At 42.0% G+C, this 17,377-nt stretch overlaps 45 non-coding genes across 45 annotated transcripts in view; all 45 read left to right on the forward strand.

Annotated features, from left to right (window-relative positions):
- The first annotated feature begins 190 nt into the window (after nucleotides 1-190).
- LOC141382735 (5S ribosomal RNA) lies at nucleotides 191-309 on the forward strand. The gene has a single exon (XR_015487301.1). It is a non-coding gene; the product is annotated as a 5S ribosomal RNA (ribosomal RNA).
- A 58-nt stretch (nucleotides 310-367) lies between these two features.
- On the forward strand, nucleotides 368-486 carry LOC141382736 (5S ribosomal RNA). The gene has a single exon (XR_015487303.1). It is a non-coding gene; the product is annotated as a 5S ribosomal RNA (ribosomal RNA).
- A 58-nt stretch (nucleotides 487-544) lies between these two features.
- Nucleotides 545-663, forward strand: LOC141383072 (5S ribosomal RNA). Its single transcript, XR_015488089.1, has one exon. It is a non-coding gene; the product is annotated as a 5S ribosomal RNA (ribosomal RNA).
- A 58-nt stretch (nucleotides 664-721) lies between these two features.
- LOC141383073 (5S ribosomal RNA) lies at nucleotides 722-840 on the forward strand. The gene has a single exon (XR_015488090.1). It is a non-coding gene; the product is annotated as a 5S ribosomal RNA (ribosomal RNA).
- A 58-nt stretch (nucleotides 841-898) lies between these two features.
- LOC141383074 (5S ribosomal RNA) lies at nucleotides 899-1,017 on the forward strand. The gene has a single exon (XR_015488091.1). It is a non-coding gene; the product is annotated as a 5S ribosomal RNA (ribosomal RNA).
- A 58-nt stretch (nucleotides 1,018-1,075) lies between these two features.
- On the forward strand, nucleotides 1,076-1,194 carry LOC141382737 (5S ribosomal RNA). The gene has a single exon (XR_015487304.1). It is a non-coding gene; the product is annotated as a 5S ribosomal RNA (ribosomal RNA).
- A 58-nt stretch (nucleotides 1,195-1,252) lies between these two features.
- LOC141383658 (5S ribosomal RNA) lies at nucleotides 1,253-1,371 on the forward strand. Its single transcript, XR_015489124.1, has one exon. It is a non-coding gene; the product is annotated as a 5S ribosomal RNA (ribosomal RNA).
- A 58-nt stretch (nucleotides 1,372-1,429) lies between these two features.
- Nucleotides 1,430-1,548, forward strand: LOC141383075 (5S ribosomal RNA). The gene has a single exon (XR_015488093.1). It is a non-coding gene; the product is annotated as a 5S ribosomal RNA (ribosomal RNA).
- Nucleotides 1,549-1,606: 58 nt separating this feature from the next.
- On the forward strand, nucleotides 1,607-1,725 carry LOC141382738 (5S ribosomal RNA). The gene has a single exon (XR_015487305.1). It is a non-coding gene; the product is annotated as a 5S ribosomal RNA (ribosomal RNA).
- Nucleotides 1,726-1,783: 58 nt separating this feature from the next.
- On the forward strand, nucleotides 1,784-1,902 carry LOC141383076 (5S ribosomal RNA). Its single transcript, XR_015488094.1, has one exon. It is a non-coding gene; the product is annotated as a 5S ribosomal RNA (ribosomal RNA).
- Nucleotides 1,903-1,960: 58 nt separating this feature from the next.
- On the forward strand, nucleotides 1,961-2,079 carry LOC141382739 (5S ribosomal RNA). Its single transcript, XR_015487306.1, has one exon. It is a non-coding gene; the product is annotated as a 5S ribosomal RNA (ribosomal RNA).
- A 58-nt stretch (nucleotides 2,080-2,137) lies between these two features.
- Nucleotides 2,138-2,256, forward strand: LOC141382740 (5S ribosomal RNA). Its single transcript, XR_015487307.1, has one exon. It is a non-coding gene; the product is annotated as a 5S ribosomal RNA (ribosomal RNA).
- A 58-nt stretch (nucleotides 2,257-2,314) lies between these two features.
- LOC141382741 (5S ribosomal RNA) lies at nucleotides 2,315-2,433 on the forward strand. Its single transcript, XR_015487308.1, has one exon. It is a non-coding gene; the product is annotated as a 5S ribosomal RNA (ribosomal RNA).
- A 58-nt stretch (nucleotides 2,434-2,491) lies between these two features.
- LOC141382742 (5S ribosomal RNA) lies at nucleotides 2,492-2,610 on the forward strand. Its single transcript, XR_015487309.1, has one exon. It is a non-coding gene; the product is annotated as a 5S ribosomal RNA (ribosomal RNA).
- Nucleotides 2,611-2,668: 58 nt separating this feature from the next.
- Nucleotides 2,669-2,787, forward strand: LOC141383077 (5S ribosomal RNA). Its single transcript, XR_015488095.1, has one exon. It is a non-coding gene; the product is annotated as a 5S ribosomal RNA (ribosomal RNA).
- A 58-nt stretch (nucleotides 2,788-2,845) lies between these two features.
- Nucleotides 2,846-2,964, forward strand: LOC141383078 (5S ribosomal RNA). Its single transcript, XR_015488096.1, has one exon. It is a non-coding gene; the product is annotated as a 5S ribosomal RNA (ribosomal RNA).
- Nucleotides 2,965-3,022: 58 nt separating this feature from the next.
- LOC141383080 (5S ribosomal RNA) lies at nucleotides 3,023-3,141 on the forward strand. Its single transcript, XR_015488097.1, has one exon. It is a non-coding gene; the product is annotated as a 5S ribosomal RNA (ribosomal RNA).
- A 58-nt stretch (nucleotides 3,142-3,199) lies between these two features.
- LOC141382743 (5S ribosomal RNA) lies at nucleotides 3,200-3,318 on the forward strand. Its single transcript, XR_015487310.1, has one exon. It is a non-coding gene; the product is annotated as a 5S ribosomal RNA (ribosomal RNA).
- A 58-nt stretch (nucleotides 3,319-3,376) lies between these two features.
- Nucleotides 3,377-3,495, forward strand: LOC141383081 (5S ribosomal RNA). The gene has a single exon (XR_015488098.1). It is a non-coding gene; the product is annotated as a 5S ribosomal RNA (ribosomal RNA).
- Nucleotides 3,496-3,553: 58 nt separating this feature from the next.
- On the forward strand, nucleotides 3,554-3,672 carry LOC141383082 (5S ribosomal RNA). Its single transcript, XR_015488099.1, has one exon. It is a non-coding gene; the product is annotated as a 5S ribosomal RNA (ribosomal RNA).
- Nucleotides 3,673-3,730: 58 nt separating this feature from the next.
- Nucleotides 3,731-3,849, forward strand: LOC141382744 (5S ribosomal RNA). The gene has a single exon (XR_015487311.1). It is a non-coding gene; the product is annotated as a 5S ribosomal RNA (ribosomal RNA).
- A 58-nt stretch (nucleotides 3,850-3,907) lies between these two features.
- LOC141383083 (5S ribosomal RNA) lies at nucleotides 3,908-4,026 on the forward strand. Its single transcript, XR_015488100.1, has one exon. It is a non-coding gene; the product is annotated as a 5S ribosomal RNA (ribosomal RNA).
- Nucleotides 4,027-4,084: 58 nt separating this feature from the next.
- LOC137495164 (5S ribosomal RNA) lies at nucleotides 4,085-4,203 on the forward strand. Its single transcript, XR_015487312.1, has one exon. It is a non-coding gene; the product is annotated as a 5S ribosomal RNA (ribosomal RNA).
- A 58-nt stretch (nucleotides 4,204-4,261) lies between these two features.
- On the forward strand, nucleotides 4,262-4,380 carry LOC137494060 (5S ribosomal RNA). The gene has a single exon (XR_015487314.1). It is a non-coding gene; the product is annotated as a 5S ribosomal RNA (ribosomal RNA).
- A 58-nt stretch (nucleotides 4,381-4,438) lies between these two features.
- On the forward strand, nucleotides 4,439-4,557 carry LOC137492776 (5S ribosomal RNA). Its single transcript, XR_015487315.1, has one exon. It is a non-coding gene; the product is annotated as a 5S ribosomal RNA (ribosomal RNA).
- A 58-nt stretch (nucleotides 4,558-4,615) lies between these two features.
- LOC137495163 (5S ribosomal RNA) lies at nucleotides 4,616-4,734 on the forward strand. Its single transcript, XR_015487316.1, has one exon. It is a non-coding gene; the product is annotated as a 5S ribosomal RNA (ribosomal RNA).
- Nucleotides 4,735-4,792: 58 nt separating this feature from the next.
- Nucleotides 4,793-4,911, forward strand: LOC137493520 (5S ribosomal RNA). Its single transcript, XR_015489266.1, has one exon. It is a non-coding gene; the product is annotated as a 5S ribosomal RNA (ribosomal RNA).
- Nucleotides 4,912-4,969: 58 nt separating this feature from the next.
- Nucleotides 4,970-5,088, forward strand: LOC137493822 (5S ribosomal RNA). The gene has a single exon (XR_015489237.1). It is a non-coding gene; the product is annotated as a 5S ribosomal RNA (ribosomal RNA).
- Nucleotides 5,089-5,146: 58 nt separating this feature from the next.
- On the forward strand, nucleotides 5,147-5,265 carry LOC137495162 (5S ribosomal RNA). The gene has a single exon (XR_015487317.1). It is a non-coding gene; the product is annotated as a 5S ribosomal RNA (ribosomal RNA).
- Nucleotides 5,266-5,323: 58 nt separating this feature from the next.
- LOC137491977 (5S ribosomal RNA) lies at nucleotides 5,324-5,442 on the forward strand. The gene has a single exon (XR_015485221.1). It is a non-coding gene; the product is annotated as a 5S ribosomal RNA (ribosomal RNA).
- Nucleotides 5,443-5,500: 58 nt separating this feature from the next.
- On the forward strand, nucleotides 5,501-5,619 carry LOC137495161 (5S ribosomal RNA). The gene has a single exon (XR_015487318.1). It is a non-coding gene; the product is annotated as a 5S ribosomal RNA (ribosomal RNA).
- Nucleotides 5,620-5,677: 58 nt separating this feature from the next.
- On the forward strand, nucleotides 5,678-5,796 carry LOC137495160 (5S ribosomal RNA). Its single transcript, XR_015487319.1, has one exon. It is a non-coding gene; the product is annotated as a 5S ribosomal RNA (ribosomal RNA).
- A 9,352-nt stretch (nucleotides 5,797-15,148) lies between these two features.
- On the forward strand, nucleotides 15,149-15,267 carry LOC141383437 (5S ribosomal RNA). Its single transcript, XR_015488996.1, has one exon. It is a non-coding gene; the product is annotated as a 5S ribosomal RNA (ribosomal RNA).
- A 58-nt stretch (nucleotides 15,268-15,325) lies between these two features.
- Nucleotides 15,326-15,444, forward strand: LOC141383659 (5S ribosomal RNA). The gene has a single exon (XR_015489219.1). It is a non-coding gene; the product is annotated as a 5S ribosomal RNA (ribosomal RNA).
- Nucleotides 15,445-15,502: 58 nt separating this feature from the next.
- Nucleotides 15,503-15,621, forward strand: LOC137492775 (5S ribosomal RNA). Its single transcript, XR_015487320.1, has one exon. It is a non-coding gene; the product is annotated as a 5S ribosomal RNA (ribosomal RNA).
- Nucleotides 15,622-15,679: 58 nt separating this feature from the next.
- LOC141382745 (5S ribosomal RNA) lies at nucleotides 15,680-15,798 on the forward strand. The gene has a single exon (XR_015487321.1). It is a non-coding gene; the product is annotated as a 5S ribosomal RNA (ribosomal RNA).
- A 58-nt stretch (nucleotides 15,799-15,856) lies between these two features.
- Nucleotides 15,857-15,975, forward strand: LOC141383646 (5S ribosomal RNA). Its single transcript, XR_015488008.1, has one exon. It is a non-coding gene; the product is annotated as a 5S ribosomal RNA (ribosomal RNA).
- Nucleotides 15,976-16,033: 58 nt separating this feature from the next.
- On the forward strand, nucleotides 16,034-16,152 carry LOC141382746 (5S ribosomal RNA). Its single transcript, XR_015487322.1, has one exon. It is a non-coding gene; the product is annotated as a 5S ribosomal RNA (ribosomal RNA).
- Nucleotides 16,153-16,210: 58 nt separating this feature from the next.
- Nucleotides 16,211-16,329, forward strand: LOC141382747 (5S ribosomal RNA). Its single transcript, XR_015487323.1, has one exon. It is a non-coding gene; the product is annotated as a 5S ribosomal RNA (ribosomal RNA).
- Nucleotides 16,330-16,387: 58 nt separating this feature from the next.
- On the forward strand, nucleotides 16,388-16,506 carry LOC141382748 (5S ribosomal RNA). Its single transcript, XR_015487325.1, has one exon. It is a non-coding gene; the product is annotated as a 5S ribosomal RNA (ribosomal RNA).
- A 58-nt stretch (nucleotides 16,507-16,564) lies between these two features.
- On the forward strand, nucleotides 16,565-16,683 carry LOC141382749 (5S ribosomal RNA). The gene has a single exon (XR_015487326.1). It is a non-coding gene; the product is annotated as a 5S ribosomal RNA (ribosomal RNA).
- Nucleotides 16,684-16,741: 58 nt separating this feature from the next.
- On the forward strand, nucleotides 16,742-16,860 carry LOC141383084 (5S ribosomal RNA). Its single transcript, XR_015488101.1, has one exon. It is a non-coding gene; the product is annotated as a 5S ribosomal RNA (ribosomal RNA).
- Nucleotides 16,861-16,918: 58 nt separating this feature from the next.
- LOC141382750 (5S ribosomal RNA) lies at nucleotides 16,919-17,037 on the forward strand. Its single transcript, XR_015487327.1, has one exon. It is a non-coding gene; the product is annotated as a 5S ribosomal RNA (ribosomal RNA).
- Nucleotides 17,038-17,095: 58 nt separating this feature from the next.
- Nucleotides 17,096-17,214, forward strand: LOC141383642 (5S ribosomal RNA). Its single transcript, XR_015489037.1, has one exon. It is a non-coding gene; the product is annotated as a 5S ribosomal RNA (ribosomal RNA).
- Nucleotides 17,215-17,272: 58 nt separating this feature from the next.
- Nucleotides 17,273-17,377, forward strand: part of LOC141382751 (5S ribosomal RNA) — a 119-nt gene continuing 14 nt past the window's right edge. The window contains exon 1 of the ribosomal RNA XR_015487328.1: nucleotides 17,273-17,377. This exon is cut by the window's right edge and continues 14 nt beyond it. This is a non-coding gene — a ribosomal RNA (5S ribosomal RNA).

A 17,377-nucleotide genomic window follows, 5' to 3' on the forward strand; every position in this document is an offset into this window, starting at 1 on the left:
TTATTTAAAAAAAAAAAAAAAAAAAAAAAAAAAAGAAATGCCCGATCTCATCTGAACTCGGAAGTAAAGCAGGGTCGGGCCTGGTTAGTACTTGGATGGGAGACCGCCTGGGAATACCAGGTGCTGTAAGCTTTTCGAAGTGCTTCATTTGGCAGCTGATTTAAATAGCCAACGCTTGACATCCTCTTTCGCTTACGGCCATACCACCCTGGAAATGCCCGATCTCATCTGAACTCGGAAGTAAAGCAGGGTCGGGCCTGGTTAGTACTTGGATGGGAGACCGCCTGGGAATACCAGGTGCTGTAAGCTTTTCGAAGTGCTTCATTTGGCAGCTGATTTAAATAGCCAACGCTTGACATCCTCTTTCGCTTACGGCCATACCACCCTGGAAATGCCCGATCTCATCTGAACTCGGAAGTAAAGCAGGGTCGGGCCTGGTTAGTACTTGGATGGGAGACCGCCTGGGAATACCAGGTGCTGTAAGCTTTTCGAAGTGCTTCATTTGGCAGCTGATTTAAATAGCCAACGCTTGACATCCTCTTTCGCTTACGGCCATACCACCCTGGAAATGCCCGATCTCATCTGAACTCGGAAGTAAAGCAGGGTCGGGCCCGGTTAGTACTTGGATGGGAGACCGCCTGGGAATACCAGGTGCTGTAAGCTTTTCGAAGTGCTTCATTTGGCAGCTGATTTAAATAGCCAACGCTTGACATCCTCTTTCGCTTACGGCCATACCACCCTGGAAATGCCCGATCTCATCTGAACTCGGAAGTAAAGCAGGGTCGGGCCCGGTTAGTACTTGGATGGGAGACCGCCTGGGAATACCAGGTGCTGTAAGCTTTTCGAAGTGCTTCATTTGGCAGCTGATTTAAATAGCCAACGCTTGACATCCTCTTTCGCTTACGGCCATACCACCCTGGAAATGCCCGATCTCATCTGAACTCGGAAGTAAAGCAGGGTCGGGCCCGGTTAGTACTTGGATGGGAGACCGCCTGGGAATACCAGGTGCTGTAAGCTTTTCGAAGTGCTTCATTTGGCAGCTGATTTAAATAGCCAACGCTTGACATCCTCTTTCGCTTACGGCCATACCACCCTGGAAATGCCCGATCTCATCTGAACTCGGAAGTAAAGCAGGGTCGGGCCTGGTTAGTACTTGGATGGGAGACCGCCTGGGAATACCAGGTGCTGTAAGCTTTTCGAAGTGCTTCATTTGGCAGCTGATTTAAATAGCCAACGCTTGACATCCTCTTTCGCTTACGGCCATACCACCCTGGAAATGCCCGATCTCATCAGAACTCGGAAGTAAAGCAGGATCGGGCCCGGTTAGTACTTGGATGGGAGACCGCCTGGGAATACCAGGTGCTGTAAGCTTTTCGAAGTGCTTCATTTGGCAGCTGATTTAAATAGCCAACGCTTGACATCCTCTTTCGCTTACGGCCATACCACCCTGGAAATGCCCGATCTCATCTGAACTCGGAAGTAAAGCAGGGTCGGGCCCGGTTAGTACTTGGATGGGAGACCGCCTGGGAATACCAGGTGCTGTAAGCTTTTCGAAGTGCTTCATTTGGCAGCTGATTTAAATAGCCAACGCTTGACATCCTCTTTCGCTTACGGCCATACCACCCTGGAAATGCCCGATCTCATCTGAACTCGGAAGTAAAGCAGGGTCGGGCCTGGTTAGTACTTGGATGGGAGACCGCCTGGGAATACCAGGTGCTGTAAGCTTTTCGAAGTGCCTCATTTGGCAGCTGATTTAAATAGCCAACGCTTGACATCCTCTTTCGCTTACGGCCATACCACCCTGGAAATGCCCGATCTCATCTGAACTCGGAAGTAAAGCAGGGTCGGGCCCGGTTAGTACTTGGATGGGAGACCGCCTGGGAATACCAGGTGCTGTAAGCTTTTCGAAGTGCTTCATTTGGCAGCTGATTTAAATAGCCAACGCTTGACATCCTCTTTCGCTTACGGCCATACCACCCTGGAAATGCCCGATCTCATCTGAACTCGGAAGTAAAGCAGGGTCGGGCCTGGTTAGTACTTGGATGGGAGACCGCCTGGGAATACCAGGTGCTGTAAGCTTTTCGAAGTGCTTCATTTGGCAGCTGATTTAAATAGCCAACGCTTGACATCCTCTTTCGCTTACGGCCATACCACCCTGGAAATGCCCGATCTCATCTGAACTCGGAAGTAAAGCAGGGTCGGGCCTGGTTAGTACTTGGATGGGAGACCGCCTGGGAATACCAGGTGCTGTAAGCTTTTCGAAGTGCTTCATTTGGCAGCTGATTTAAATAGCCAACGCTTGACATCCTCTTTCGCTTACGGCCATACCACCCTGGAAATGCCCGATCTCATCTGAACTCGGAAGTAAAGCAGGGTCGGGCCTGGTTAGTACTTGGATGGGAGACCGCCTGGGAATACCAGGTGCTGTAAGCTTTTCGAAGTGCTTCATTTGGCAGCTGATTTAAATAGCCAACGCTTGACATCCTTTTTCGCTTACGGCCATACCACCCTGGAAATGCCCGATCTCATCTGAACTCGGAAGTAAAGCAGGGTCGGGCCTGGTTAGTACTTGGATGGGAGACCGCCTGGGAATACCAGGTGCTGTAAGCTTTTCGAAGTGCTTCATTTGGCAGCTGATTTAAATAGCCAACGCTTGACATCCTCTTTCGCTTACGGCCATACCACCCTGGAAATGCCCGATCTCATCTGAACTCGGAAGTAAAGCAGGGTCGGGCCCGGTTAGTACTTGGATGGGAGACCGCCTGGGAATACCAGGTGCTGTAAGCTTTTCGAAGTGCTTCATTTGGCAGCTGATTTAAATAGCCAACGCTTGACATCCTCTTTCGCTTACGGCCATACCACCCTGGAAATGCCCGATCTCATCTGAACTCGGAAGTAAAGCAGGGTCGGGCCCGGTTAGTACTTGGATGGGAGACCGCCTGGGAATACCAGGTGCTGTAAGCTTTTCGAAGTGCTTCATTTGGCAGCTGATTTAAATAGCCAACGCTTGACATGCTCTTTCGCTTACGGCCATACCACCCTGGAAATGCCCGATCTCATCTGAACTCGGAAGTAAAGCAGGGTCGGGCCCGGTTAGTACTTGGATGGGAGACCGCCTGGGAATACCAGGTGCTGTAAGCTTTTCGAAGTGCTTCATTTGGCAGCTGATTTAAATAGCCAACGCTTGACATCCTCTTTCGCTTACGGCCATACCACCCTGGAAATGCCCGATCTCATCTGAACTCGGAAGTAAAGCAGGGTCGGGCCTGGTTAGTACTTGGATGGGAGACCGCCTGGGAATACCAGGTGCTGTAAGCTTTTCGAAGTGCTTCATTTGGCAGCTGATTTAAATAGCCAACGCTTGACATCCTCTTTCGCTTACGGCCATACCACCCTGGAAATGCCCGATCTCATCTGAACTCGGAAGTAAAGCAGGGTCGGGCCCGGTTAGTACTTGGATGGGAGACCGCCTGGGAATACCAGGTGCTGTAAGCTTTTCGAAGTGCTTCATTTGGCAGCTGATTTAAATAGCCAACGCTTGACATCCTCTTTCGCTTACGGCCATACCACCCTGGAAATGCCCGATCTCATCTGAACTCGGAAGTAAAGCAGGGTCGGGCCCGGTTAGTACTTGGATGGGAGACCGCCTGGGAATACCAGGTGCTGTAAGCTTTTCGAAGTGCTTCATTTGGCAGCTGATTTAAATAGCCAACGCTTGACATCCTCTTTCGCTTACGGCCATACCACCCTGGAAATGCCCGATCTCATCTGAACTCGGAAGTAAAGCAGGGTCGGGCCTGGTTAGTACTTGGATGGGAGACCGCCTGGGAATACCAGGTGCTGTAAGCTTTTCGAAGTGCTTCATTTGGCAGCTGATTTAAATAGCCAACGCTTGACATCCTCTTTCGCTTACGGCCATACCACCCTGGAAATGCCCGATCTCATCTGAACTCGGAAGTAAAGCAGGGTCGGGCCCGGTTAGTACTTGGATGGGAGACCGCCTGGGAATACCAGGTGCTGTAAGCTTTTCGAAGTGCTTCATTTGGCAGCTGATTTAAATAGCCAACGCTTGACATCCTCTTTCGCTTACGGCCATACCACCCTGGAAATGCCCGATCTCATCTGAACTCGGAAGTAAAGCAGGGTCGGGCCTGGTTAGTACTTGGATGGGAGACCGCCTGGGAATACCAGGTGCTGTAAGCTTTTCGAAGTGCTTCATTTGGCAGCTGATTTAAATAGCCAACGCTTGACATCCTCTTTCGCTTACGGCCATACCACCCTGGAAATGCCCGATCTCATCTGAACTCGGAAGTAAAGCAGGGTCGGGCCTGGTTAGTACTTGGATGGGAGACCGCCTGGGAATACCAGGTGCTGTAAGCTTTTCGAAGTGCTTCATTTGGCAGCTGATTTAAATAGCCAACGCTTGACATCCTCTTTCGCTTACGGCCATACCACCCTGGAAATGCCCGATCTCATCTGAACTCGGAAGTAAAGCAGGGTCGGGCCTGGTTAGTACTTGGATGGGAGACCGCCTGGGAATACCAGGTGCTGTAAGCTTTTCGAAGTGCTTCATTTGGCAGCTGATTTAAATAGCCAACGCTTGACATCCTCTTTCGCTTACGGCCATACCACCCTGGAAATGCCCGATCTCATCTGAACTCGGAAGTAAAGCAGGGTCGGGCCTGGTTAGTACTTGGATGGGAGACCGCCTGGGAATACCAGGTGCTGTAAGCTTTTCGAAGTGCTTCATTTGGCAGCTGATTTAAATAGCCAACGCTTGACATCCTCTTTCGCTTACGGCCATACCACCCTGGAAATGCCCGATCTCATCTGAACTCGGAAGTAAAGCAGGGTCGGCCCCGGTTAGTACTTGGATGGGAGACCGCCTGGGAATACCAGGTGCTGTAAGCTTTTCGAAGTGCTTCATTTGGCAGCTGATTTAAATAGCCAACGCTTGACATCCTCTTTCGCTTACGGCCATACCACCCTGGAAATGCCCGATCTCATCTGAACTCGGAAGTAAAGCAGGGTCGGGCCCAGTTAGTACTTGGATGGGAGACCGCCTGGGAATACCAGGTGCTGTAAGCTTTTCGAAGTGCTTCATTTGGCAGCTGATTTAAATAGCCAACGCTTGACATCCTCTTTCGCTTACGGCCATACCACCCTGGAAATGCCCGATCTCATCTGAACTCGGAAGTAAAGCAGGGTCGGGCCTGGTTAGTACTTGGATGGGAGACCGCCTGGGAATACCAGGTGCTGTAAGCTTTTCGAAGTGCTTCATTTGGCAGCTGATTTAAATAGCCAACGCTTGACATCCTCTTTCGCTTACGGCCATACCACCCTGGAAATACCCGATCTCATCTGAACTCGGAAGTAAAGCAGGGTCGGGCCCGGTTAGTACTTGGATGGGAGACCGCCTGGGAATACCAGGTGCTGTAAGCTTTTCGAAGTGCTTCATTTGGCAGCTGATTTAAATAGCCAACGCTTGACATCCTCTTTCGCTTACGGCCATACCACCCTGGAAATGCCCGATCTCATCTGAACTCGGAAGTAAAGCAGGGTCGGGCCTGGTTAGTACTTGGATGGGAGACCGCCTGGGAATACCAGGTGCTGTAAGCTTTTCGAAGTGCTTCATTTGGCAGCTGATTTAAATAGCCAACGCTTGACATCCTCTTTCGCTTACGGCCATACCACCCTGGAAATGCCCGATCTCATCTGAACTCGGAAGTAAAGCAGGGTCGGGCCTGGTTAGTACTTGGATGGGAGACCGCCTGGGAATACCAGGTGCTGTAAGCTTTTCGAAGTGCTTCATTTGGCAGCTGATTTACAGTAGGTGAGAGTTCAAAGTGACTATTACCGCCGCGTCTTATACCGCCGCCGTTTGAAATAACTGCCGCTCTGTTTTTAGTATATGACAGCAGCTTGTGAATGAGCCGCCAGGGGGCGCAAAGGGACGGGATGCGAACGGACAGAAATAGCCTTTACAGCAGCTTTAAATATGCTACTGTGCTTGTAAATGAGATTAAACAATAAGTCAAAGCATTATAATTCCTTCATTAATCATTTAAAATTTGTTAACACACTTTATTGTAAACTTTTTAAGTGCAAAGAGGACTAGTTTTGGAAAATAGAATTGAAGAAATAAAAGACAACTAACATGAAAGCACAAACATTCAGTACAAATAAGTAGTCTTAAATAAATAAATAAAGCAGTCTTTTAGCCTAAATATAGAGAGATGTTCAGTGTTTGCTATTTTGATAGGACTAAGACAAGACATTTTCATTTATGTTTTTATTTCTGTTTTTGTTTTAATTTTCGTTGTTGATTATATTTTACTATCTTATTTTATGTCTCAACAATTGTACATAATAATAAACGAATAATGAAAACTAATTAATAATGAAATTAGGCCTAAATAAATTATTTATTTAAAGATATTGCGGCGAAACACTGAGAAACGGTCAGGGGCATGGTCTAAAGAGCTTAAGTTGAATGCTGCTTCATCAAAAGCAAATAAATAAATAAATAAATTGACCTACCTTAAGGAGATCACTGAAAGTATAATAAAACAAATTTTGCCGCAGGACATAACATAAATTAAGTCTCGCAGGTTTATCTTTAATAATTTAGTTTCAGTTCAGTTTTTTTTTTTTTTTTCAAAACGTCAATGTTCTCCTTTAAAGAAGCTATAACTGTTGTTTTGTTTTTTAATTAATGGCTCAGTATGTTTGGTATTTTAATTTCAATTTCAGTCACCTTGCATATGCGTGTGAAATATAATGCCGCATAACCGCGAAAAAAAGAAGAAAAAGCTGTCAGTTAGACCTAATTCATCAAAATGAACTGTAATAAAATACAGCATGTATGTTAATACTGGCAGAATGTGAACAAACTCAAGGTAAGGCTAAGATATGTGCTTGCTTTTTTAATGCATTTAAAAAGATTTGCGGCTACTATGGTGTATAATAATGTTTTTTCTTCCTTTTTTGTATGGTAAAGGACAATGCACATTGTTATTGATGTAAACTTAGACTAAAACTTACCATTGATAAATGTGACCTAGCCTACTTCAAGCAGATAACTTAAAGTATAATAAAAATAATTTTGCCACAGGACATAAATAAAGTCCCGCAAGTTTAGTTTTAATAATTTGGTTTCAGTTTTGTTCAGTTTTTTTTTCTCAAAACATCTGTTTTTCTTTAAAGTAAAATTGTTGTTTTTTGTTGTTGTTGTTTTACTTGTAATGGCTCTCTCTCTCTCTCTCTCTCTCTCTCTCTCTCTCTCTCTCTATATATATATATATATATATATATATATATATATATATACACACACACACACACATATATATATGTAATTATTTAATAATATATAATTATAAATATATTCTTAATAAACTTCCCAGCCACAAATATTGAAGAACACAACTTGTATTAAAACTGGGCGGGGATTAGAAAGAATACAATGCTTGTTATATAATTTAAAATGTTATTCCTCTTGTTCAATTTCTGCATGCACATTTTTTCACCCGCTACTCTGCCAGGAACTTCGCCGCTGGAGAGCACCTTCAAAAATCTCAATCTCGTGGCTCATTCTTCACGAATATAGAATTAAAATAATGGCGTGTTAGGTTTATTGTGCATCCCGCGGGTGCAACCAACAAGAGTTGTGCATTTTAGTTTAACTTTTTGAGCGTTAAAAGCAGTTCTGTGTTAGTTTTTATTTAAATATATCAAGCCGAAACTAAACAGCGCATTCTCTCCGCCTCCTCGTTCATAACCAGCCACGCACTGCTGAAGCAGGGAATAGAGACACTCCGTAATTCATAATCTTAGCTGATGTTTCGGAGTCGAAAGAATATATTAAAGAGAAATGTTCTTTTAACAGTCCCGATATGTTTAATCTTTTTTTTCTGTCATTTCTCTTCAGCAAATTATATTTTTTTAAAGCTGCTTGATTCTTTTAAAACCGAAAGCAGAGCCCGGCAATTGGTGTTTTTCCATAAGATACGCTTTGTGAAGTTTTTAATGTGTTTTTAAATAGTTTTATTCTATTCAAAGCAGCACCTATATGCCAATTTATCCTAAAAACGCGGCATAGGAGCCATGCATGTCATGTGTCACATAACTGCATTTTCCTACGCGTGCGCGATCAATTTCTGATCCTTTTGCATAAAGGTTTTTAATCAAAAACAGGTCATTTAATTACTTTCGATGTGCTAAAATATTTGTTAGACGAATGTTATTTTAAAAAAAGCATATGCACATATTACAATTGTAAAATAGTCTAAAATGCATGGTCTGATCAGAAATAAAGGAAATTAGTTATATTTCATTATTTAATGCATAAAATAGGCTAGTCTTTTGAATTGAACTTTTGAGTTGAATTGAATTGAATTGAATTGAATTGAATTGATTTGAAACTTTTAATTGCATTTTTACGTCCTGTAAATAATAAAAGTTGCATCAGATTGATGAAAACGAATCTTAATACCTGCAAACAGGGCCACAGTTACTTCTTTTTTCACTGACTGGCATGAATGGCAAACGCGTCAGAAAAAAACTGCTGAATCTGCGCGAATATTTGGTTAACTTATAAAACAAATGTCTGGTTTAGTGATGTTAGTAATGCATAGAAAAATGCAAAGCAGAATTCTCCTAAGCTCATTAACCCATGCACTGATGACAGCGAGGGAATCACTGGCCCACCATTTTATTTATTAAAGGTATTATTTCACTGACCTGAACATAACCATTTATAATATAATTAATAACCTATCGTCTAAAGCAGGCAACACTCTATTCAGCTATGTTCTGTGTTTTTACGTAAAAATATATTCCTTTTGGCGAATGCTTGGAGCGTAATATAGATATTTTAAATAACACATTAAGTTCAGTTATTGTGCATAGAAACATTCATTTTCATAAGGCCCCATATTTAATGCGGTTTCGTTTTTAAACGCATAGGTTATAAATAAATAATATTTTAAACCTTCTCTGGTGTTTACTGTTTTTAGAGAATATATAAAATCTTTTTTTTTAACAAAGCCTTTGTAAAATGGCTTTGTTTAATATGGCTTTAAAGGTTTCATTTATGTAGGCTATAAAGGCCTACCTTGTTGCTTTTGCTTGTTTTATAATGGTTTATTTATTTCATGCGATTTTATTATATCAGATATTTGTAATTCTTTAAATTATATTTCAATATGGCTTAGGCTATTTTATAAAGACATGACACTTGTTTTAAGTCTACAAAAGGGTACACGTAAAGTTTTATGTCTTTCTGTTTTATTCATATTGTGTATTATCTGCAAAATAAATAACAAAAAGAAAGAAGCTGCTCGCAGCTTACCAGAGCTGTGAAGGGAGCGCTCATTTGCTCAATCTCTCACACACACATATGCAGGCATATAAACACGCACAAACACACCGTTTAAACTTGACAAAAACTCTCGAAAACCTTTAGTCTGCTGTGTCTTTAATATGATGTAAAGATTATTATGCGTTATTGAAACATCCAGGGGGACGCAGCAAAGTCACTTATAAATTAAAATTGTATTATTTTATGCAACAGCCTTACATTTAAAACGGAAACATAACGGCGATTATAATCAAAAAGACCTCTCAACCCTCAAGGCTAGATGTTTTCTTTCCCTTATTTATTAATTTATTTGTTCATGTGTTTGGCGCATTTAACTCGTGTGCCTTCGGAAAACTAGTGTAATGACGGCAAGCCATCTTTCCCAGACTTGGGGCAAAGTCCGCCTCTCCTTTCACTTCGCCCCCCAAAGCCCCAGCTGGCCCTCCTGGCATCCTCTGCGTAAAACATATGCTGGATAAGTTGATGGTTCATTTCGCTGTGGCAATTACAGACTTATAAAGGGACTAAGCCGAAAAGAAAATGAATGAAAGAATGAATTAATAATAATAATAATAATAATAAGGTAATGATCTTTACACAGATGCCGCGTACGTGGCATTTTTTATTTTTAGAGATGGTTCATTTGAATTGCCTCTGCCACTTCCCCCACCTCAAACCTGAAAGTTGCAGAGAGAACTATAGCCTATTTACACCTTAGCCTCAATAGCAACAGTTCATAGCCCATTTACACCAAGACAGCGCAAGTTTAGCGGAAGAATGTCAAATCAGAATCACGCAGATGAAGCACACCAGCTACTACTATCATGAAACTATTAAAATGGCATTGGCATAACTTTATTTATTTTCAGCAGCTTTTTTTCGCTCAACAGAAATGCGGCGTTGGGAAGCATTTAATAAATAAAAGCAGGGTTAATAGTGACGTGATTCAAATGATGGATCTGCGACAGAGAAACTATAGGGGTTTTGGGAAACACTCACTACTATATCCTCCCCCCCAAACTATGCATATTCAGCGCAAGTTACTGTACAGCTTTGTTTGGGAAAGCACAGGTCCGCTGGTGCCGCGCGCCTCTTTCTCTGGGCCGAAGCGAGATGATTTTAAAAATATTAAAGATATAGATTAATTAATTATTCAGCAAAATTCACATTTATTTCATATTTCACTATGCATTTCATCTGATAGGCTAATCTTTATAGCTTAATTAAACACATATTGTCAAAACCCACACGTGTATGAAAATGAAAATGGCATTTGTTATTATTAGACTCCGATTTGTTATTTGTTGCCTAGGCTATTTTCACATTTGAGGTGCTTTATTGGCATGACAAATAACTGTACATTCGTATTGCCAAAGCAGTGCAGCGTCACTGCGTACAAAGACAGTGCAAAAAGGGCAGTAGTGCAAACAATTATGGATATAACATATAATAAAGAAAATAAAATAAAAAAATTGAATAATAAAAATAAAAATAGAATCATGATAAAGGTAATGATAGTAGCCTATTATCAAAAGTAAGTCCACAAATAAAGAGTTCGAGTATTTGTGTGTTGGAGACAGTGGAGCGGGTATTGTTAGTTGAACGCACAACGCGCTCTGTGTTGGACTTTACACCTGCTTTGATCTGGTGCAGGCATAAATGCGCATGCGGTGGAGGCGCACTCTAAACTCACACTGGAGAAAACTGGACTAGTGGATATCACAAAGACACGCAGTTTAATTTATTTCATGTTTTGCTTAACTAATTCTTTGAATAAAACTATTGAGCTATAAAGGGGAAAAACGCAGAAGAAATTTCCCGTTACATTAATTTTAGCACAGCTGCCATTCATTTTCACATTAGTTTTTGAGTTAGGGATTAATATTAAAGTAGCCTAGTAAAAATGTCTATACTATAAATAATATTATAATTTATTATATCCATTATTATTATTATTATTATTATTATTATTTTAATTATTATTATTAAGCTATACAATTGACAAAACGCAGAACAAAATATTTGCTTTCATTTTGGCATAGCTAAAGCACACGTTTACAGTTATGTAAAAAAAACATCCCCTTCTACAGCAGCAGTCAATTTAGGACACTTAAAAATGTCTTTTGCGTTTAAAGATGATCGACCTGCGAAGTTATGTTTACAGTGTTGTAAAAGAAAAAGGTAGGCTATTTAGTGCGTGTGGATTTACCGCGGATCCACCTTATGCGCTGCAGGCTGAATAATATAGGTAGACATGGCTTTCTGTTTGGCTACACTAATGCCTAAAAATGTAACTAAGTAACACATTAATTTTAGAAACTATTTTTAAATGGCATTTAACATTTAAATTTATTTTTTTATTTAATGTAACATTTAAATATAATTTAATTTAAAACATTTATTTTTTCCTCACTGATTTTGGTTGAGTAATAAAGCGTGATGACTCAGATGATCTAGTTTAGCTTGCATGTGTGGGCGTATTTTGACGTCTTTACCTAAAACTTTACACATTTATAATGTTTAAAATAAAACGGAAAGAAATAAGGAGACTAACATAATTTAAACCACTTGTTTGGTGCTTAACATTATCTTTCTGCATTAATGTAAACGGTATCGTTGCCTTCATTAATAAAATCGGTAATAGCAAAACTGCATATTATTATTACTATAAAAAGTAGGACTATATCGGTAATGCAAAGTAATGAATTAATAAATAGCCTAAATAAAAGGAACAAGAAAGGACCAAATTCAGTCGTCAAGTGCAATGGGATTGCGCCCTTGCGCCCTCAGTTATGATATCCTGCCGCCGGGCCTGCTATAGCGAAACTTTATTGTTTGAGAAGAAACAAAAGCGGAAACTGTGGATGAAAACCTGGCTGGGAAGATGGTGACAACATGAATTTTCTGTTCTTCAACGAGAAAAAAAATCGCAGACAGGACACAATGACGCCGTTTATTATACAACGCAGGTCGTGTTTACGATCATTAATATTAACAACTAACATTAATATCATATCAATAACTCCTCTTGCTTTAGACTTTACCTTTTAGGGCTTGTTCTTGTTGGCGCAATATAAGTTTATTGCATGTATAGGGTACGAATCAGATTATGAAGAATGATTAAGAGCATGCTTTTCCTTCATTGCATCCTTTCCGTAAGGTGTTTTATTTATTTTTTTATTTAATTTATTTATTTATAATTTTTTTAAATAATGATGACAATATTTACTGTCTAAACATTCCTCGGTATACTACCAACAAATTACGCCCCTGTACCCAAGTAGCCTACCTAAGTTAATTTACATTTCATGTAAAATTAAGAAATAAAAAAAGACCAAAGTATTATGCTAAATATTCGTACAAACGAACATGTTTGTTTTTTAACTTTCGTTGATAAAACAACACAATACAGCCTAGGCTAGTTAAATATTAAATAACTTTAACTGCTTGAAACAGTAAACGTTACATTTTAGAAACTTCTCAAATACTAATCAATAATAATATAAATAGTAACGAAGAACAAAAATATTAGCCTATAGGCTTGTAACAACATAAGTCAGATGTTGGAAAAAAAACTGCGTCTCTCTGCCTTTTTTCTATTCATATTTTAAATTATTTGCCAGAAAAACTAACATGTTGACTTTGTTCGGTTTAAGCGGAGACTTATTTGAGATTGCAATGTTTCCAGCAGCACTGAGACTGTGTGCCTGTAGCCCATACAGATACTTTTTCGCAACCGTGGCAAAGAGAGTATCTTGCTCCGCCGCCTGCATTTCTCGGAAACCAGCTCTACATTGTGGATCGGCGCGTTCTCAACTACCAAATATGCTGCTCCATTTCTCATCAACGTCTACTATTTATCAGTTTCTCTTTTTTATTTGCCCATTTTTGAAAAGGCCTCTCTACCATACCTGGCTGACTAGCTGGGCTTTTTCGTTCAGTAGATGACACCGGAGCTGGCTCCACATGTCATGGCTGGGTGACATTACCACAGATGGCTATGGAGGTTCGACGTGTTTGTCCATTTAACACTTATTTTTCTAAACAAGCCCTACAAATAGCTTCATCCTAATTATTGATTCGCCTTACTCGTTCGCCACGAATCCAAAATGTTTCCAGATTGGCGATGTAATATAAGTTTTCCAGCAAGGTTCATGGCTGAACTTGAACTTGCTGTATCACGTCTAAGTTAACGTGTTCATAAATGTATAGGCTATATGGCAACAAAACAGAAAATGTGTGTTCTAGAGTGATTGTCGTCACGGTGACCGTCACAGCCCTTACATATGACATTGCATACATTTGCATACATGTTTTAAGCTATAAAATGAAAGCCTCAGTTTGGTGCGGAGTTATTATTATACAAAAATCAAGAAAATCTTTGGATTTGTTTGATTCGTAGATTTTAGGCTATTTTAAAAGCTGATATTATATAAGAACTATTAATAACTGAACTTAAACACTAAAACCTGAACCACACTGTTCCAGTTACTATGACCATTTATGTGAAGCTGCTTTGACACAATCTACATTGTAAAAGCGCTATACAAATAAAGCTGAATTGAATTGAATTAATAACTGTAATTTTCAAAAAATAAAAAAATAAATAAAAAAGGGGTTTGTTGGTTGTAGCCCACCCAAAATCATCAACAGCCTGCTTTTTTTAAGTTTATGAAGCGGCTGCATACAGCACAGAGGTGATCTGCATCAGCGCTGGTTATTGTCAACACTGTGTGAAACTGTGACGAGAAATATCCTTCTTTCATTTTGCTTCTTTGGAAAATGTGTCTGTAGAAACGTGTGTTTGCATGTGTTACCATCCCAAGAGTTAACAAATATTTGTTGTACATTTAGGGGCCGATCACAAAGCGCACGCCTTTACGTTGCAAAAACGCGCGACGTACCGCTCTGCCTTTTATGGTTGACAAGAAAAAAAGAAGCCTCTTTTGTATGTCACTAGAAAACGACTGAATCAGCTGGTGTGCGCGAGTCGAGTTGCTGTCGATGTTATAATTGTAATTTTAATAATATTGTGACATTTAAGATCTATAAATACAGCTCTGGATAACTTGAAACAGCGACCCAAGTCTCTCCTCAGTCTTTAAAAGTTTATCGTACTCACATTGACAACCCAAACCCCGCTGTCACCTCAACAGAAAACCTGCAGTGCTTTCATTTGACTGAACAATGAAACAGAGGTAACACGCTTTTTCCACTCGAGCACACAGCGCGCAACGGCAAAACTTAAAGCGCGCTGAGCAAGCATAAGCAGAGCGTAAAACACTGGCGGCAGTCAGTAAACCATTAAACAGATGCCCCGTATGCAGCCAAACTTTAAAAATGTATAAAGCATATTTTAATCGTTTAACTGATACCATTCATCGGTTACAAACGCACCCTTTTGGTTATTGCTTAATCAGTTATTTTGAGCATCCCCAACTAAACCGCATGTGCAAGCTCTATTTTTTTTTCTCTCACGGCCGCACGCCGGAGATCCGGCATGGTGCCGGAATACTTTAAGCCCTGGTAAGATCATGTTTATCACTATAAGAAAACTAAATCAAAATTATATTTTAATTGAACACATCTGATCACATAAGGTACGCACAGAAAAGTCTGTTTAGTGTTGTGAAAAGGCAAAGCTGAATATCTGTGGTTAAACTGCCACCCAGCGGTCAAAAGCTGCTGGCGCATCAAGTACCGCCGTCGCCGCGGTATGAATGGCGGCATAAGGAACACATTGAAGTAGTAACATCTGTAAATAGCCAACGCTTGACATCCTCTTTCGCTAACGGCCATACCACCCTGGAAATGCCCGATCTCATCTGAACTCGGAAGTAAAGCAGGGTCGGGCCTGGTTAGTACTTGGATGGGAGACCGCCTGGGAATACCAGGTGCTGTAAGCTTTTCGAAGTGCTTCATTTGGCAGCTGATTTAAATAGCCAACGCTTGACATCCTCTTTCGCTTACGGCCATACCACCCTGGAAATGCCCGATCTCATCTGAACTCGGAAGTAAAGCAGGGTCGGGCCTGGTTAGTACTTGGATGGGAGACCGCCTGGGAATACCAAGTGCTGTAAGCTTTTCGAAGTGCTTCATTTGGCAGCTGATTTAAATAGCCAACGCTTGACATCCTCTTTCGCTTACGGCCATACCACCCTGGAAATGCCCGATCTCATCTGAACTCGGAAGTAAAGCAGGGTCGGGCCTGGTTAGTACTTGGATGGGAGACCGCCTGGGAATACCAGGTGCTGTAAGCTTTTCGAAGTGCTTCATTTGGCAGCTGATTTAAATAGCCAACGCTTGACATCCTCTTTCGCTTACGGCCATACCACCCTGGAAATGCCCGATCTCATCTGAACTCGGAAGTAAAGCAGGGTCGGGCCTGGTTAGTACTTGGATGGGAGACCGCCTGGGAATACCAGGTGCTGTAAGCTTTTCGAAGTGCTTCATTTGGCAGCTGATTTAAATAGCCAACGCTTGACATCCTCTTTCGCTTACGGCCATACCACCCTGAAAATGCCCGATCTCATCTGAACTCGGAAGTAAAGCAGGGTCGGGCCTGGTTAGTACTTGGATGGGAGACCGCCTGGGAATACCAGGTGCTGTAAGCTTTTCGAAGTGCTTCATTTGGCAGCTGATTTAAATAGCCAACGCTTGACATCCTCTTTCGCTTACGGCCATACCACCCTGGAAATGCCCGATCTCATCTGAACTCGGAAGTAAAGCAGGGTCGGGCCTGGTTAGTACTTGGATGGGAGACCGCCTGGGAATACCAGGTGCTGTAAGCTTTTCGAAGTGCTTCATTTGGCAGCTGATTTAAATAGCCAACGCTTGACATCCTCTTTCGCTTACGGCCATACCACCCTGGAAATGCCCGATCTCATCTGAACTCGGAAGTAAAGCAGGGTCGGGCCTGGTTAGTACTTGGATGGGAGACCGCCTGGGAATACCAGGTGCTGTAAGCTTTTCGAAGTGCTTCATTTGGCAGCTGATTTAAATAGCCAACGCTTGACATCCTCTTTCGCTTACGGCCATACCACCCTGGAAATGCCCGATCTCATCTGAACTCGGAAGTAAAGCAGGGTCGGGCCTGGTTAGTACTTGGATGGGAGACCGCCTGGGAATACCAGGTGCTGTAAGCTTTTCAAAGTGCTTCATTTGGCAGCTGATTTAAATAGCCAACGCTTGACATCCTCTTTCGCTTACGGCCATACCACCCTGGAAATGCCCGATCTCATCTGAACTCGGAAGTAAAGCAGGGTCGGGCCTGGTTAGTACTTGGATGGGAGACCGCCTGGGAATACCAGGTGCTGTAAGCTTTTCGAAGTGCTTCATTTGGCAGCTGATTTAAATAGCCAACGCTTGACATCCTCTTTCGCTTACGGCCATACCACCCTGGAAATGCCCGATCTCATCTGAACTCGGAAGTAAAGCAGGGTCGGGCCCGGTTAGTACTTGGATGGGAGACCGCCTGGGAATACCAGGTGCTGTAAGCTTTTCGAAGTGCTTCATTTGGCAGCTGATTTAAATAGCCAACGCTTGACAACCTCTTTCGCTTACGGCCATACCACCCTGGAAATGCCCGATCTCATCTGAACTCGGAAGTAAAGCAGGGTCGGGCCTGGTTAGTACTTGGATGGGAGACCGCCTGGGAATACCAGGTGCTGTAAGCTTTTCGAAGTGCTTCATTTGGCAGCTGATTTAAATAGCCAACGCTTGACATCCTCTTTCGCTTACGGCCATACCAACCTGGAAATGCCCGATCTCATCTGAACTCGGAAGTAAAGCAGGGTCGGGCCTGGTTAGTACTTGGATGGGAGACCGCCTGGGAATACCAGGTGCTGTAAGCTTTTCGAAGTGCTTCATTTGGCAGCTGATTTAAATAGCCAACGCTTGACATCCTCTTTCGCTTACGGCCATACCACCCTGGAAATGCCCGATCTCATCTGAACTCGGAAGTAAAGCAGGGTCGGGCCTGGTTAGTACTTGGATGGGAGACCGCCTGGGAATACC

Source organism: Danio rerio, chromosome 4 (assembly GCF_052040795.2).
Source record: "Danio rerio strain M-AB ecotype USA chromosome 4, GRCz13ab, whole genome shotgun sequence".
Lineage (NCBI taxonomy): Eukaryota > Metazoa > Chordata > Actinopteri > Cypriniformes > Danionidae > Danio > Danio rerio.